We start from the raw sequence: 17,053 nt of genomic DNA, 5'->3' as shown, positions 1-17,053 counted from the left end.
CAACATAATGAACATATTTACACAAACTTCTCTAAATTACATATAAACATGCATTTTTATTTTAAAATATCCCTTTAATATAAACAGAAATTCACACACTCTGAGGACATTAAAAAAATGATATACAAAGCAACATTAGGGCCTCCAAATGTCCGAAGTTTACTAAAGCTACAAAGCTGATTTGATGTAAAAGATAACATGGAATGTGACAAACTTGCTATCAGGCTCTCCCTAATCAAGTATTTCCAATAGAATCGATATTATGAACTACCCGATTTACTTTATTCTTATATTATTTTATTCTTTATTATTTACTTTATACTTTAAACAATGAAACAACTAAGTTCACTCTGAGGAAAAGGAAGCAAGCTAAGCTTTGTAAAGAATGTTTTCCATATTCTGTACTTTTGAACATCCTTAGTCTGCTGCCTATTCCAATTAAATGTCCTTGTAAAGAGAAATACATTTACTTTAGAATTCATGCATGAAATGAAAGGAAATCACTAATTTCCAATTAAGATAAAACAGAAAAATAGAGTGTTTACATTTGTTTTCTGCAACACATGATCTGTTTCTCTGACAGAATATGCTAAAGCATAGCTGAATACAACGCTACCCAGCTTCTAAAAAGGAACTCTTCTCTTCTTTTAGGCAGCAATTTCTCTGGTAGAAACTGCTTAGACTTAAGAATATCTGTCACATGTGTAATAGTCACATCTGTATAAATGCTACTGAATGAGGCCTAGATTTAGAGTAAGGCAGGAATTGGTTTCACTTCTTTCTGCCACAAACATTCTCCCTCGCCCCGTGCTGAGATGAAGTCCCATCTCCATCATCAAGCAGCCGTGTAACCATGGCCAAGTCAGTCACCTCAGTCTGACCATCTTTAAAAGGTAGCTGTATCCTCATCTTCAAGGTCCTTTCTGGGTTTAACACTATGAGAAGATCAAGCTGCAATGATATATTAATATAAGCATCTTAGTATCCAAAATATCAAGGTTTAACTTCTCTAAGATGGCATGTTATCAAAAAGTAACAAAACTCTCCATAGTAAGTTTGCTATAGCATTCTCTAATAAGTAGACTAGTAACAGAACTTGACATCCCTAAGACTATTATTATTATGAACTTATACACAGAATTCTAAACGATCTAAAAATACAAGCTGGTTAAATGTCAACATTATTATTCCCATTTAAGGAAAGGAGAAATTGAGTCTCAGTGCCCTCAGAGTGATTGGCCTTAGTCACAAGACAGCTAGCTCAACATGACAAAAGTCCCTGGCTCTCAGCCATTACCTTTTAGGAGTTAAGGCAATTGGGCCTCCCTAGTCACTGGAAGGCAGAACTAGAAGGCACGAGAATTATGTAGAAAACTTGAGGCAAATTCAAGTCTCACTCAAAAATTGGGAGTGATCATTTGATACAGTTTGAATGGTACTCAAAAACTGTCTCAAGTCAAATTCACATAATTTCAAAAACTCAGGTGGACGTTTCGTCAAAACGAATTCAAAGAATGTCTCAGTCATTTGGCTAAGATCCAGTGTGTACCAGTTATCAGTTTAATATCTGATATGCCCTCTTAGGAAAATGTATTAAATGAATATCTGAAATGGAGAGATGGGACAAGGACTTGTTTTGTCCACTCCAGCATCAATACCCAGGGACCTGGTATTACAGTACCTTCAGGAATGGTGCACCCCTTCAGGGAAACCAAACACTTGTCAAGCTGGGCTTGCTAGTTCATACCTGAAATCCTAGCTGGCCAAGTGGGCAGGAGGAGTGTGTGTCAAGGCTGGCCCAGGCAAAAATTTGAGACCCTAAAATCAAAAAGGTCTGAGGACAAGGCTGAAGTAATACAGTACTGGTCTTGCAAATCTGAGGGCCTGAGTTCAAACCCCAGTAGAAAAGGAAAAAAGAAAAAAAGAATTAGGAAAGCACATGGTAGAATCCATAGTTGTGCAGACTTATTTATAAATTCAATAAACTTCTTCATAAAATAGGAAATTCAGAATGGTGAAATAGAAAAAACTCTTCTGTTTAAAAATATTATTGGTTTTTATTAAGTTACAAATATAAATATATTTACTTTATCTCCATCTGTATCACCATCCACATTGACCCCCCTAATTGTCCATATTTTAGCTATACTTCCTACACAAAAGTATTAATTTGTAGACTTGATAAAACAATTGTTTATGCTAATAAAAATGATATTCATTCACAGTCACATACTTATTATAGGTACACATTCTTTGAGTTTGGATGTACCAAATGTGACTTCAAAAGTTTACAATGACTTTTTAAATTAATAAAAATATACTTTTAGCAATTCATTTATATTAAAAACATACTATGCTATCCATAGACACCCTGATTCTTTCTTTACATACTTGTTCTTTCTCAGTAGTGACAAAGTCAGAGACAAAGTAAGTACAGTGTAGCTATAAATATTAAGCTACTTGATAACCCTTCTGGGGTAGCTATCATAAATAATTTTAAGTATGCCAATCTGATGGAATCAATATGTTATTGTTGTAGGTCTTATTTTGCAACACATGATATTGCATCTTCAGAAGTCAAATTGCATTTTGTCTACTATTTATGTCCACTCAAAACTTTTTTTTTGTCTATGTCCAAAGCTATTTACAGTCTTTTGTCTTCCATAGTTGTTCCAAGTATTTTCTACTAGACTTTTGCCTTTGTTTTTGGTGTCTTTTGTAAATGAGAGTATCTATCTACCTGTGACATAACAAAGTCTCATAATCTTTGCTTTGTGGATTAAAGTTTCTCAACAGACTTCCAAAGACACTTCCATGAAGTCTCTTATTGTTCTACTAATCGATTTCCTTACATCACCCTTGACTTTTATTTATGCTGTTAATACATTTGAACCTTTTTAACAGATGGAGGCACATATGGCTAGAAGCCATGTCATATCAGTTGCTCAATAATCCATGCTCTTCCTATTTCATTCAAATGTTGTTTTATCATTTCAGAAAGTTCTATTATGTACTGGACATGTGTCTGGATTTTCTTACAGATTCCATTTTTCTACCAACACTGATCTTTAGATAATAAATTTCAGTTCTGGGCATCATAACAACACTCCCTTTCAATTTCAGTTTAAGTATCATTTGTATAGATAAAATAGTTTTTATATGTGGTTTTTAAAACCAATACAATAAAAATCAGAAGAGTACTGTACAAAGTGTTCAAGTTTACTAACCTAGGAAAGAAAGCTCTTAATTTCCTAAAGGGTTTGCATCATAATTTTGAACAGAAACATACTCAAAAATGAGTAAAACATGTTTGCATATGTAATAGACTTTAACTGAAACTTTGCAACTACCAAGTTTATTGTACAAGTCCAATACACTATAGTCAATCATTTCATTTTACCAGAATACTACCAAATTTAGTGTACAAGTCCAATACACTATAGCCAATCATTTCATTTTACCAGAATATTTGTGCTGAAAACATTTTTCCATGACTTTATAAGAAAACAGATTTAATAAAACAGATTCAAAAATGTCTAATAAATGTTCCCTATTTTTATATGCCACGATTTATACGCGCCTGCCTAACTTTAAACAGGCCAGTGTCTGGCCCAATTTAAAGAAAAACATTGAGGCCACTGAAAACTAACTGCAATGTCAACCCACTTTAGAAAAAAAGCTATTAGTAAAACAAGGGTGAAGTTAGCAGCAGTAGTGAAAAGCACAATACATACACAATGAGACCCATTCAAGGTACTAATGAGACATTCAGGCTTTGCTGCTTTAGGACAAGAGACAGCAGAACCAGTTCCCACACGCGCACAAGTTTGTTTATTTTATTTTGCTTATCTGCAATCAGGGAAAAAAAATATGATCCCAGTGGTTTGGAATGGCTTGAAGAAAAATGTTTCTCGGCTTGTAGGGGAGAGAAACCGCCTGGTTTTCAACCAGAGTAACTAGCTGTTTTGCTCATGTGAATGACAAAGCGCATGATTGAAAACTGAAATACTTAACACCATAAAAGGCATTATTCTTTCTTATTCTCCGCCTCTAACATTTTTAGCCATGTTTTCAAGAGGAGGTAAAGAGATAATGAGTACCTTCTCAATCATTCTGGAAGTTCTATAGAGTGTGATTCGTGAGTTACTGTTGAGGTAAATAGACTAACAGAATTAAGTTTTCTGTACTTGAGAAGATGTGAAATGAACTTTCATAATTGATGTTTTCCAGAAAGCCAACAAATAAGCAAATACGAATGACAGAGCTGTTTCCACTTGGAGCCAAGCTAACTAATGAAAAAACAGTATCTTTTATAGAGCTCAAATGCGGAAAGAAAACTAGCAACTATCTATATCTGATATAAAAAGTAAAAGGTAACACTATTCTTTGAATGGGATGAAAGGGGATTTTGTAACATTAAAACTTCCTTTTCAAGGGCAATCTTCTAACCAAATCATTTACTTCAAAAACAGGAAACAGCAGCCATGCAAGGTTATGGGATTGGCCCTGAGTTCAAAGCCCAGTACAACCAAAACCAAAAAGGGAAGGGAGGCTTAAAAAAAAAATCAGTGATAAAATTTTAAACTTTCATACACTGCTTCTAGCTTAAAACCGTATTTTTAATGGCAGTGCTATGGTTTGTACACAGGTCTTCAATGCTGGCTCCGCTAGGCGAGCACTCTACCACTTGAGCCATATTCTCAGCATCCAAAAATGTTTTTATAACATATATGTATATATATTTTTAAAAATTGAAATATATCTAGGCTGTTTTCTAAGTGTTCTTCATGATTCGCAAAAATGATCATTTGCCTATTGACTCTCAAATGATGGCACCACACTGTTCTTTAGTACTTGAGAACCTACAACGTATAAAACCATGTTCACACATGGCTTTGAGAGAACGTGATTTGCTGGAAAAGCCTGTGAAAGTATTCTATGTGCTTTTCAGATCAGAAATCTACAAGAGGAAAGCCATTTTAACTTCATCTACAGAAAAGAAGAGCCTTCACCTTCATCAGGGAGAGCAGGAAAGCCCACCACAGATACAGAAGGCTCCAATATCCATTTCTTCAATTAGCTCCTAACCACATCTGTGGAATGCCCTGTTGTTTGGTAACTCGCTAAGAAGGCCTTTCTAAATCTGCTGGCTGTCATTCATTTAATTGCATATTGGGGCAGCTAATTAGGGAAGGCACCTTTCTGTTTAAGAAATACTGCCTCAGGTGATGCTTGAGTTAGTAGCCAACTTTCACCCCACACCAGTACTCACTCCTGAATCAATGTTCTGTCTTGAATACCTACCACTCCACTTGTGGAATGCAACGTGCCTCCTCCACCTGACCACCAAGATTCCCCCTCCAGAAAGCCACAAATTATAGCGTCCAATTGCAAGAGGTAAAGCCAAAATGAGAGGGAAAGAAAATTTTCCACTAAGAAACTAACACTAACGATCCATAAATAAACTACAGAATAAGTAAAACAACATGGGCTTGTCCGCCTGCTATCACCCTCACTTTTAGGAAGAATAAAAGAATCCTACACAATCTCATTCTGATCTGAAAGTAAGAATGAACATTCAACCGAAACAAACCAAAAAAAAAACCACCAAGAACTGAAACCAAAACCAAAACAAACAAACAAACAAAAAAATATGCTAAACCTTGTTCTGTTTCCCCCATAATTCTGAAGCTGCTATGTGGAGCATTGCAAAATTACTCACTAAACGAACCAAATCCAATTCCCTTCTCTCACACAGTTCTGGGTTTGCGCAGGTAAACAGTCGTTTTTCTTTGTTTCGCTACTGGCATCTCCTTTAGTTAAGATGTGAGAAATATGCTCAGATAAGCAAGACAAAATCAGAGCCCAAGGTCTCAGAACTAGACCTGGAGAGTGGGAAAGTACAAGGCCCTTCCCCTTCCCATACAGGGCTGCTCAGAGGTAATGTGTCAAGTAGCTCAGTGAGTAGCCATCATTCATTGTTCCTTCTCTCAAACACCAACACTAGTGTAGGTATGGTAGGAATGAAAGCTCTATCAAACAGCAAAGAAATGTTTCCAAACAAAACATATTAAACTTGGATCATGGTGTACACACAAGGAATTTAAAATAGAATTACAAGAACTCGCTGCTCCAATTTCATTTACAATTCTTCAAGGCAAATTTCACCGGTATATTATTTGTGTATTGTACTTATGCAAAGGACACCATCTTTGTGGAAAGCAAGGATGTCTGTGAGCCAAGCTCTGCCAGATGAAACAAGTCCTGCTCACGTATTGTGAATGAGCTTTTCTTTTCCTGGTCCACAGGACCTTCAACATAAAGCCTGTGGAAATGAGGATAGTCAACATATTTCCAGTGACTGGGGTCTTTTTTCTCTGTGAAACAACTCTGAGAATGTAATTTGGCAGTACAAACAGAAGGAACCAGACAGGTCACCATGGTCCACTGGATAATCTACTCCACATCAGTTTTCATTTGCCAAAGTCTAACATACAGGTTTAAAAAAAAGACACTCCTCTAAAAAATGCTTTCTCCTAACAAATTGTGTCTTGATTATGTAACAGCAGTTATCATCTTCATTTTAAAATGTTCTTGTGTCCAGGATTTTTCTTGCTGCAAATATTTTCACATATTCCTAAACCTCTCGGTTGTAGTATTGGTGTCTAGTATGTAAAACAAGTAGTCTGGCTCAGTGATTTTTCACAGTCCAAGCAAATAAATTACTCCTTTTCTCAAAAGCACTTCTTTTTTTTATACCTTAATCTTATAGTAAGAGAGGATTTTACCATAGAACTCTTCTTTCTTGGGAATCTATAGTCTGTTATCCAAAAATACTTATTGGTAAAGAAAGCACAATGGTAACTGAGTAATAATGGGAGAATTTCCTAATTGTATCTTACACATATTTTAGCCTTTTCATCTTTTGGGTGTGTCCCAAAACAATTTAACAATACATTTTATAATGAGTCATGTCTGCATGTTACAGGCATTCCTGTTTGTGCTGTTAAAAGATTCATAAGCCAAAAGCCTGGCCAGAAGTTGAAATTAAAAGTAATTTATCAACATTTTAATGTATTTTTCACACATAAAAACGTTCATTCTCCACAAATGGGACTTTAAAAAATATTTTCCGCTTTCATAAATATACCTGAGCCAAAATAATCTTACATTTCTTTCTTGTTTTTAATTGTCAAGATGATATACAGAGGAGTTACAGTTACAAAAGCAAGGTAGTAAGTACATTTCTTGCCAAACTTGTTACCCCTTCCCTCATTTTCCTCCTACTTTCCTTACCCCTCCCAATCCCCTTGCCAAGTTGTACAGATCATTTCCAACATACTGTCTTGTGAGTATCACGGTTGCTTTGGTTCCCCCTTGTCCTTTGTCTCACCATTCCGTTGTTGCCCTTCCCTTCCCTAATTCAGATAAACATTTTAAACCTAGAAAGAAAAATCTGCTCAGTGAGAGCCTATTATTTGTGTTTCAGTCCATACCACACATGGTAAACTTAGTTTATCACAATACCAAGAATACAGAATGCTCATTAAATTCTTTTAATGCAATATTCCAGAATTCATTCAACAAAAAAATTAGTCAAAGGTAATCTGTGTTGTAGTCACAAAACATTTTATTATTCAAGTAAAGCATACTCTCTGCAATGTAAAATTTAACTTTATGTGTGCACATAAAGTTAAACTTTTACAGTACTGAGAGGAAGTTATCTCCCAGAAAAAGGGATGCAGTTTTCTATAAAATGCTTCCCAACAATAGCCCAGCCTACTTCAATTACCCCCTTGCGTGCCTTTGTCATCAATCATTTATATCAGAGGAGGGAATCAAAAGGGAAAAAAGGCCTAACACATCAGGTGTCATCTCGGTACAGCCTGTAGCTTCCAGTTGTACCAGGCTTTATTCCTGGGGATATGGTACTGGCACAAAGCATCTTACTTGACCATAACCCATAAATAATAGAAAAAAACAAACACAAGCTGGGCATTAGTGGCTCACACCTGTAATCCTAGCTATTGAGGAAGCTGAGATCTAAAGATCACAATTCAAAACCAACACAGGCAGAAAAGTTCATGAAACTCTTATCTCCAATAAACCACCAGAAAACTGGAAGTGGCGCTGTAGCTCAAGCTCTAGAGCGCTAGCCTTGAGCTGAAGAGCTGAGGGACAGCGCCCAAACCCAGAGTTCAAGCCCTACAACTGACAAAAAAAAAAAAAAAAAAAGAAACACAAGCTTTCCAAAATGGAGGCAGACAGTCTTCTAGAGCAGTTATGATGTAGGTTTCATATAAACACCTTCAGTTCAACTGATGGACTTCCATTTGTTCCATTAATTCCAGTTATTCTTTTTTATTTGGCCAGTCCTGGGGCTTGAACTCAGGGCCTCGCTTGGGCACTGTCCCTAGCTTCCTTTGCTCAAGGCTAACACTCTACCACTTGAGCCACAGCACCACTTCCAGCTTTTTCTGTATATGTGGTACTGAGGAGTCGAAACCAGGGCTTCATGCATGCTAGGCAAAGCACTCTACCACTGCTAGTTAGTCTTAATGCTGTATTCATGTTATCCATAGTGAACTTGGATGTTTTTCTCCAGTTTATTTTTCACTACCAAGAGATTTTAGAAATCCATTATCATTAGTACAATACTATTAAGTATAGCTCAAATAAAAAAAAATAATTCTCAATGGCAGTAATAATTCTAATCTCCTCACAGGAATTCCTACTACAGTCACCCAGGTCTTATTTTCAAAAACAGTGATACTTCTATCCTTCAAAGAACAGAAGTAGATCCGGGCGCCGGTGGCTCACACCTGTAATCCTAGGTACTCAGGAGGCTGAAATCTGAGGATTGAGGTTCAAAGCCAGCCCTGGCAGGAAAGTCCGTGAGACTCTTATCTCCAATAAACCGAAGTGGTGCTGTGGCTCAAGCAGTAGAGCATTTGCCTGAGCTGAAGAGCACAGGGACAGCACCCAAGCCCAGAGTTCAAGCCCCATGACTGAGAAAAAAAAAAAAAAAAAGAAGTAAATTACATCTAGTCCAGTTAAAAAAGAATTATTTGATGTAAAAATAACTTACCTAAAATCTTTTACATAATTGAAAATTAAAAAATTTATTAAAATAAACATTTTTAAGGACCTTGCCCAATTTTTTAATTATAGATGGAGCTAGTACATAATGAAAAATGATAAACTAATATATTTACAACAAGCTGTGCACCAGTGGCTCATGCCTTTAATCCTAACTACTCATGAAGCTAAGATCTAAAGATCATGGTTAGAAGCCTGCCTGGACAAAAAGTCTGTGAGATTCTCATTTCCAATTAATCACCAAAAGGCAGGAAGTGGTGCTGTGGCTCAAGTAGTAGAGAGTTAGTCTTGAATACAAAAGCTCAAGGTGGGTGCCAAGACCTTGAGTTGAATTCCCAGGACAGGCACACAAAAAAAATATGAAGTAGCAGATTTTTTTTAACCGTATCACTTTAAAGAAACAATACCAATAATGAAAAATAATACTTTAAATTTTGAAACAAATATTAAAATTATAACAGTTTGCTTTATAGAAATGCTAACATAAAAATCATGAATTACTCAATTGTCATTTACATTAGTCAATCACAGGAATGAAAGAAATAATTCATCATTTTTTGTTTGTGAATTTATATACATATTATCAATTCATGGCTTTTACCAACTGATGTATTGTGCAGTACATCACAGTAAATTTTACTCTTCCGTTATATTCCTACCTTTTCTGCCTCAGAAGGAAGGTATCAAAATTGTGTTTGAGCACCTAACCTACAATGTGACCAACACTATGCCTTGTTCTCATTCTCTAATTCAATCTTTACAACCAGCCCTATCAACTACACAGTACTAATTCTATTTAAATACCATGAGGTATTTAAAAATTCTAAAAAAGTCTAAATGTTACCTGAAGTCACTGAGCTATTTATTAGGTGTTTTTTTTTTCCCCTGACTCATGCTCCATTTTTGTATTACAAGAAGGTAGTGAGCACTGGGATACCTTATTTCCATAAAAAACTCCAATTCTTCTGTTGGCAAAGCTCAGCTTCGGAACAAACACATTCACACCTCACTCAAGCCAGCCAACTTGTTAGCAAAGTTCATCCCTTGCCAGTTAAGGATTTGTATGAAATCCACTGTATAAGTTATCTATACTCCGTTTGCTACCAGTTACATTATCTTACAACATATGGTTTTAGGACAACAACAATACTAATACTTAGTACATGTTTATTCTTTTCTTAGCATGCTTCTAGGAGGATTTACCCAGGAACATTGAGGTAATAATAAGCAGTTGTTAAAGCCAGAGTATAAAAAGTATTATAAAAAGCATAAGAAGATTACATATATATTTTTTATTTGAGATGAAATGGTAAGTGAAAGTAAATGATTTTTTTCCTATTTTAAATAGCTTTTAGTGTTTTAAGAAATCCTTGGGGGATCTTATGTATAGAACTACTTTCTGGGATGTACTAAAGACATGTTGAGTTAAAGTAACTGCAGTCTTCTTCATTTCCAAGGTATGTTTTAGGACCCTCATGGTTCATGATACCTCAAGTTAACAATCCCACTGGCACAGCTGACATTCCCAAAATGGCAAGCCTGAGGATGTAGTTCAGTCTTCTCTTCATGTAATTTACATTCTAGGTGAAACTGCTATAAAGACTCTGTGTCTGGCTTTGTAAGCAGCATCTGTGGAGCATGTGAGCATCAGTACTCCAGTATTCTTCACTGGGGGCACGCTGGATCTAAAATGTCTTCAGAATCTCAGGCAACGCGACTGCACAGCTGACTATTCACAAGTCCTAGTAATTGACTCAAAATTCCTAGAGTAAAGTGTGATTTATTATAAACAAATGGCTACTCTGGCTATTTTAGTAGCAAAAATTTTAGACAGAAAGAAGAGGATATAGGATACATGTTGTCTGGATGCTTTTAAATTCTACTGGACTTACTTTTTAATGGCTGTGAACTGGAGAGGAGAGTCAAAATTATCCAATGCCAACTGCAGCGGATTATTGAATACATAAACACAATGAGGGAGTGGAACACCAAACTCTGTTCCTTGTAAGCAGCCCTGCAATTTAGGGGGCAAACACTAAAAATATTATATTTATCAGCATATATAGAAAACATTAGTCAGACTCTGTCAATTAATTACAAGAGAAAACAGAACCTACTTATAATCTGTAAGTGTATGTAATGACCAACAAACGTTATCACCTACTCTACATTTAAAACTGGGAGGCAATCCAGAAGCTAAATGCAATCAGAAATTCCTAAATATATGTCTGCCCTATACTATTTAACATTGCAAGATCACTACAGATATTTCTACACATGTTGAAAAAGTAAGTCAGGCTTCTAATTTATCACATTTTAATTAAGGACATGATATCAGCCAAGTTACCCAAAGATTTGATTTTTCTAAACAGCAATGCATGTTGCTGGCTGCCTAGCTGTGAAAACTACAAACCTCTCACCACCCCATCTGAACTGGTTAATTAAAAAGTATATAACTCAGTATGTTTGAAAAGAACAAAAGTTCAGACACTGTGTGGGAAGGAAAACAGAGGCACAGTACAAAAGTCCTTCCCACTTGTTTGTTGAAGTTTCCTGAGCACCCACCCCCTTGTACGAGTGGCAATACCACAACTCCCTTCTTTTCTAAACAATACTGGGGGGAAAAAAACTATAGGTTTTATTCGTCTTTTCTTTTTCAAAACGTATTTAGAAACGACTAGTTCTTGGTTTGATTTATTTTCATGTTAGTACTTTATTTTTTCATGTATTTTTATTTAGTGAGAGAAAACATACTTAAGTGGTTCATTTTCTCTATAGAAAGCCCTGAAACTAACTTTGAAATAGAAATATTAGGCCCTACAAGTCCAATTTTTATTTCAAGTTGTATTGAACACCTTTAAGGACCTTTTTGTCTTCTATACTTTCCTATGCATGTGCTGAGATAGAAGTCCCCTTCTCCCTTTTTTGGCCAGGCTGGGGTTTGAACTGGGGACCTGATGTATATTAGGCTGGTATTCAACCACCTGAACCATACTTCTATTCTTTTTCCCTTGAGTTACTTTTCAAATAAGGTCTTGGGCCTTTTCCTGGAGCAAGTATCAGACCATAATCCTCTCATCTCTGCCTCCAGCTATCTGGGATGGCAGGCTTAAGCTACTGTGCCCAGTTAATTGTCTTCATTTTGCACTGTTTCCTCTCTTTTCTTCCTGCCAGCATCCTTAACCTGTTCCACTTTCTGTCTTCTTTATTTCCTATATGCTACTAAAGAAAAATGTCACTTAATAAAACCTTGAGCCCTTTATTAGGAAGTAAATAAAATGAGAAATGTAAACTCTGAGCCCACTATCTGCTATAAGTTAAGCCAAGTATTTACAAGGTGAACTGGCTCTGGGATCCCCTGGAGATAGACAGCAAACCCTGCATATGCTCAAGTCCCTTATAAATGGTGCAGTGCCTGCAAAAAAATCCATATGGCATCCTTCTGTACACACCAAATCATCTCTAGAATTTTTATAATAACTGATACAACACAAATACTGGGTAGATAAGTGTTGAAGTATATTTATAAAGAAATTTTTTTTAATTTAAAGAAATCATGAGACATGATTTTTTTTTTTTACTATTTTCAATATGGTTATTTTAAGTCACGAATGTAGAACCCATGGATCCAGAAAGCCATCTATCTAGGGTTCTAAAACCATTCTGTTTATGGTTTGAATTCTTGTGTCCCCAAACCCAATCCTAATGTGATGGCACCAGGAAGGGAGAGACTTTGGGACATGAGCAGGTCATGAGGGTAAAGCACTCAGAAATAAGATTAGTGCCCTTAGAAGGGCCTCATGGAGCTAAAAGTACCCTTCTACCACAGCAGGTTACAATGAGAAATGCATCTGTGAGGGGAACTCTCACCAAACACAACCATGTGTTACCTTTTCCTTCAAAGGACATAACCCAGAAGTAGCACTCAATATGTTGATTTCCTCCCACTAGACAGAAATTATCACAAGGACTCACTAGACTAGGAAACGGTAGGTTTGTGGACTGAGAGACAATGTGCTGAACTAAAAATCACGCCCATTGTTCTTGTTCAGCTCTTCTTTTTTATGCAAAGCTACTGCTCTACCACCTGAGTCTCCAGTTCCAGCTTTTTGCTGGTTAATTAGAAATTAAGTCAACCAGGCTGGCTTTGAACCACAATCTTCAGTGCCCTTCCATATCACACACACACACACACACACACACACACACACACACACACACACGCGCCCTATTCCCTGATCTTGCTCCCTGGAGCATAGATGTATGTAATGGCAAGATTTCTGACAGCCATTCTGAACATCGAGTGTATGAATTGTTTTCTACAGAAATATAAAATAGTCAGGTTTTATACGAAAGCTAACTACCCATCTTGACTTATTTTCTATCTTATTTAAGTCATTGTTCTTCTAAAAAAAATATGATTCCCTTCCTATACAAACAGACCAGTGAATAGGATTGTTTTTGTTTATTCTCATGGACATATTTCATGCATTGTAATAAATGACTCTGATTCTCACATATAAATGTCAGTGAGGGCTGGGAAGGTGGTTCAGTGGTAGAGTGCTAGCCTTGCATGCCTGAGGCCCTGGGTTTGATTCCTAAGCACCACATAAGCAAAAAGAAAAAAGCTGGAAGTGGCGCTGTGGCTCAAGTGGTAGGGGGCTAGCCCTGAGCTGAAGAGCTGAGGGACAGTGCCCAGGCCCAGAGTTCAAGCCCTACAACCGACAAAAAAAAAAAAAATGTCAGTGAGTTACGAGATATGGCAAAATACCTAGGGCATAAAGAATGTGAACTTGGAGGGGGTGAGGGGGGTGGGGAGACTGGGAAGGGATGGGAAGGGGAAACAAAGGAGGAGGCTACAATGCTTGATAAGAAATGTACTCATTATCTTGCCCATGTAATTGTAACCCCTCTGTACAGTATGTTCACAATATATATATATAAAAAGAATATGAACTTGACTTTGAATTCTGCTTACTCTCATTCTTGAGCAAATTATTTAACCTTATTTAGATATGGTTTCCTTATCTGTTAAGCTAGATTGCAGTATGCTATAGTCTGCCTTAGAAATTTATCTCTAATACTTCTGGAGGCAGAGGCATAGGAGGTCTTAAAGTATCCAATTATCCAAAGTTCATTTTCAAGAGCATGTAACAAAATACAAGACAGAAGGAAATGCAAATGTTGATAAGTAATTAAATGTGGAAACTGCCTCAGTAATCATAAGGAAACTATGTCCAACTATTTATGCAGATGTACATACGCTTGACTTCAGCTGTGTTAAAGTTAAATTAGCTATCAACAGACACACCAGGAAATCTGCACAGCTGTAACCGGAACCCTCATAACCTTCTTTAGTTCCTCTGTCCCCCCAACAAGTTCCTCTCCTTGTCTAGAAGTCAGTCTGTCATGATGTAGCATTTAAGAAGAACACAAACATAACTTCCAAAGTACCAACCAAAAGTAGAAACATAGACTTTTTAAGTGTTTGGAGAATATAAAAGAAGGACTCACTTTACACGTAGCAAAACAAATGTCCTCAGAATTCTCCATTTTTCCCTAATGCTTTACCCAATAGCATTCACCAACTCCTCTTATCTTTTCCAAACACAACCCAGCTTCCCACCATCATTTTCACAGTCCATTTCCTTGTACTCAGCTAGACAGCCAAAGATCCCTTAGCAAGAGAAAAGCAAGTCGCATGCTGTGCCTTCAACACTGTCTAGGGGCTCCTCTATTCAGCATTCAGCTCCCACTGCTCAAGTGCAGTCCCATACACACAGCCCTTGAATTCCTACTCATTTAACCCATAATCAAAACAGTACAACTTTTCCATCCACTTCAGGTAAATATTTGTTTAAAGCTATCAAGTAAATGAATATTCTTGTCTCTTCTTTCTTAAATGTTACCTTAATCATTCCCAGTCTCTTTGAGCTCCTTTATATGATTATGTCATGATTTAGTGATTTTATCATTGTTTAGAATCAAAGATCCCTATCCAGTGCTCTGGCTCCTGGATAGAATCTTCTCATCTACATGCATTTGTGATACTACTATCCACCATTCAGTGACACAGTTAATCTCATACCACTAGTCTAAAACCTGAGGTATCTTATTGGAATTATGATTTTGGACTCTGTACATACAAGGTATTTTGAAAATTATTATTTGTATAGTCTGTAAGCCTCACAGTATGTATACTAAAAGCAGAAATATGATAGATGTCATTCATCAACAGCCATGAAAGTATTCATCTTAGCTAAAAATGGATGATGGTTCAGATAACACGGATTCTTAAAGTGAGTCCAAACCTGAACACTTCATTTTAACTCAACAGTCAACACTGTTTTTAGTATGGTATGAAACCCATGAGAACTTGAAGATAATTCTGGTAGTCCAAAACTGTCTGTTCTACGGTATCAAGAAAGCATGCATCCTATGTGCAAGGGTAACTGGTTTAGTGATTCTTGTTCACCATACCATCTACATTCATAATCGTTCTGCATTGGTCTTGCCATCTCGCAAGGCCAGACAAGGTCCACTTCTACAGAATAATCAGCTCTCACGTGATTTGGGGAGAAAATGAGAACATAATGCACAGAAAACTTTTATTTTAAAAGCGGGAACCCAGGACGTGGCACACATCTGTAATCACAGTTACTAGGAAGCCTGAGGTAAGAGAAAAGCAGTTTGAGGCCACCTTGGGAAAAGTTAGCATTAGACTTTATGTGGCAAATGTTACTTTGGCATCCAATAGCCCAAGGAAAAGCAATCCTTACCCTGAGGCTTAAAAATATTAGCAGATTCCAAAAATGTCATGAAGTACTATTCTACCTTCAGTATGACAAGTTTTTGTCTTTATACTTTCTTCCAAAAGCTAGCTGGCTATGAAAGGAGAACAGAACTTATTTGCTGTCTTCTGTAATAAGTCCTCTCAAGCATACTGAATACTAATGAACAATGTCCAAAATGACCATAACAAAAAGAAAAATATTTGCACCAACGCTGCTCACAACTTCAGATATGGCATGAAGAAAAAAAAATTATGTAGAAACAAGAGGAAACTGAAGAGTCAAATGGCAACATTCAAGGGTCAAAAAGAAAAAAAAAGAAAAGAAAAAGAAAACACAAGCCACCAAGAAGGTAGCTGTTATACAGAAGATATCTCAGCTGCAAAGACCATATATAGTTAGTTAGTTCCCCTGAAGAAAGCCGGCCCTTTCTCCCAACTCCAATTAAGAGCAAAAATATCCTTGTTTCATTTGTCCTTTAATCATGCCCCAGGATCCATGTCAAATGAACTAATTTGAACATATCCAGACTTTCTTTTTAAATGTTAAGTAAATAAGAGCCACTTTCTCCACATAGTATTTTTGCCTATGCCAACAAAAACATGCCTAATCTTGCCCATTAAAAAAAAAAAAAACAGATCCCATAGTCTATTCCAGAATGCATGCAATCACTACTATGGCCTAAATCCGTGTCTTCCTAAAATGCCTATGTTGAAACCTTAGCCTTCAAGGTGATAGTATTAGGACATGGAGTCTTTATGGGATTAGTGAGCGGCCTCATAAAAGTGACCTACAAAGACCTCTCCCTACTTCAGTGTAGGAAACAGTGAGAAACTATATCTTCACTAAAGGCCAGACACTGAACAACCAACACCTTCTCAAAGAGTGAAAAATAAATTGTTCTCATCTACAAGTCATCTAGTGAATGCCATTACTAAAAATATCCTCAAAGAATTAAGCCAATTATGATAAAGAGGAAGTATACTGAGTTGACATCACAATTTCAGAGGGAGAAACATATTGTAGAAAAAAAATTCCATACTGCTATTGCATTACTTTTGCTATATTCTGTACATATGTGCTATAGATGTATAAAACATTGTTAATGAGTGACAATTTTTTTAAAAAAAATAGAATGTGAGGGGTTTTTTTTCATTAAAATC

General features: G+C 36.5%; 1 protein-coding gene and 1 non-coding gene across 2 annotated transcripts in view; one reads left to right on the top strand and one right to left on the bottom strand.

Moving 5' to 3' along the window:
• The window catches only part of Ppp3ca (protein phosphatase 3 catalytic subunit alpha), a 250,891-nt gene that overhangs the window by 211,764 nt on the left and 22,074 nt on the right, over positions 1–17,053 (bottom strand). The window lies entirely within an intron of this gene.
• Positions 1,515–1,703, top strand: LOC122127271. Its single transcript, XR_006151108.1, has one exon. It is a non-coding gene; the product is annotated as a U2 spliceosomal RNA (small nuclear RNA).

The sequence above is a fragment of the Dipodomys spectabilis genome, unplaced genomic scaffold (assembly GCF_019054845.1).
Source record: "Dipodomys spectabilis isolate Male_0828 unplaced genomic scaffold, ASM1905484v1 ptg000297l, whole genome shotgun sequence".
NCBI classification, from domain to species: domain Eukaryota; kingdom Metazoa; phylum Chordata; class Mammalia; order Rodentia; family Heteromyidae; genus Dipodomys; species Dipodomys spectabilis.
Note: the sequence above shows the minus strand (reverse complement) of the source record. Positions and strands in the feature narration are given on the sequence as shown.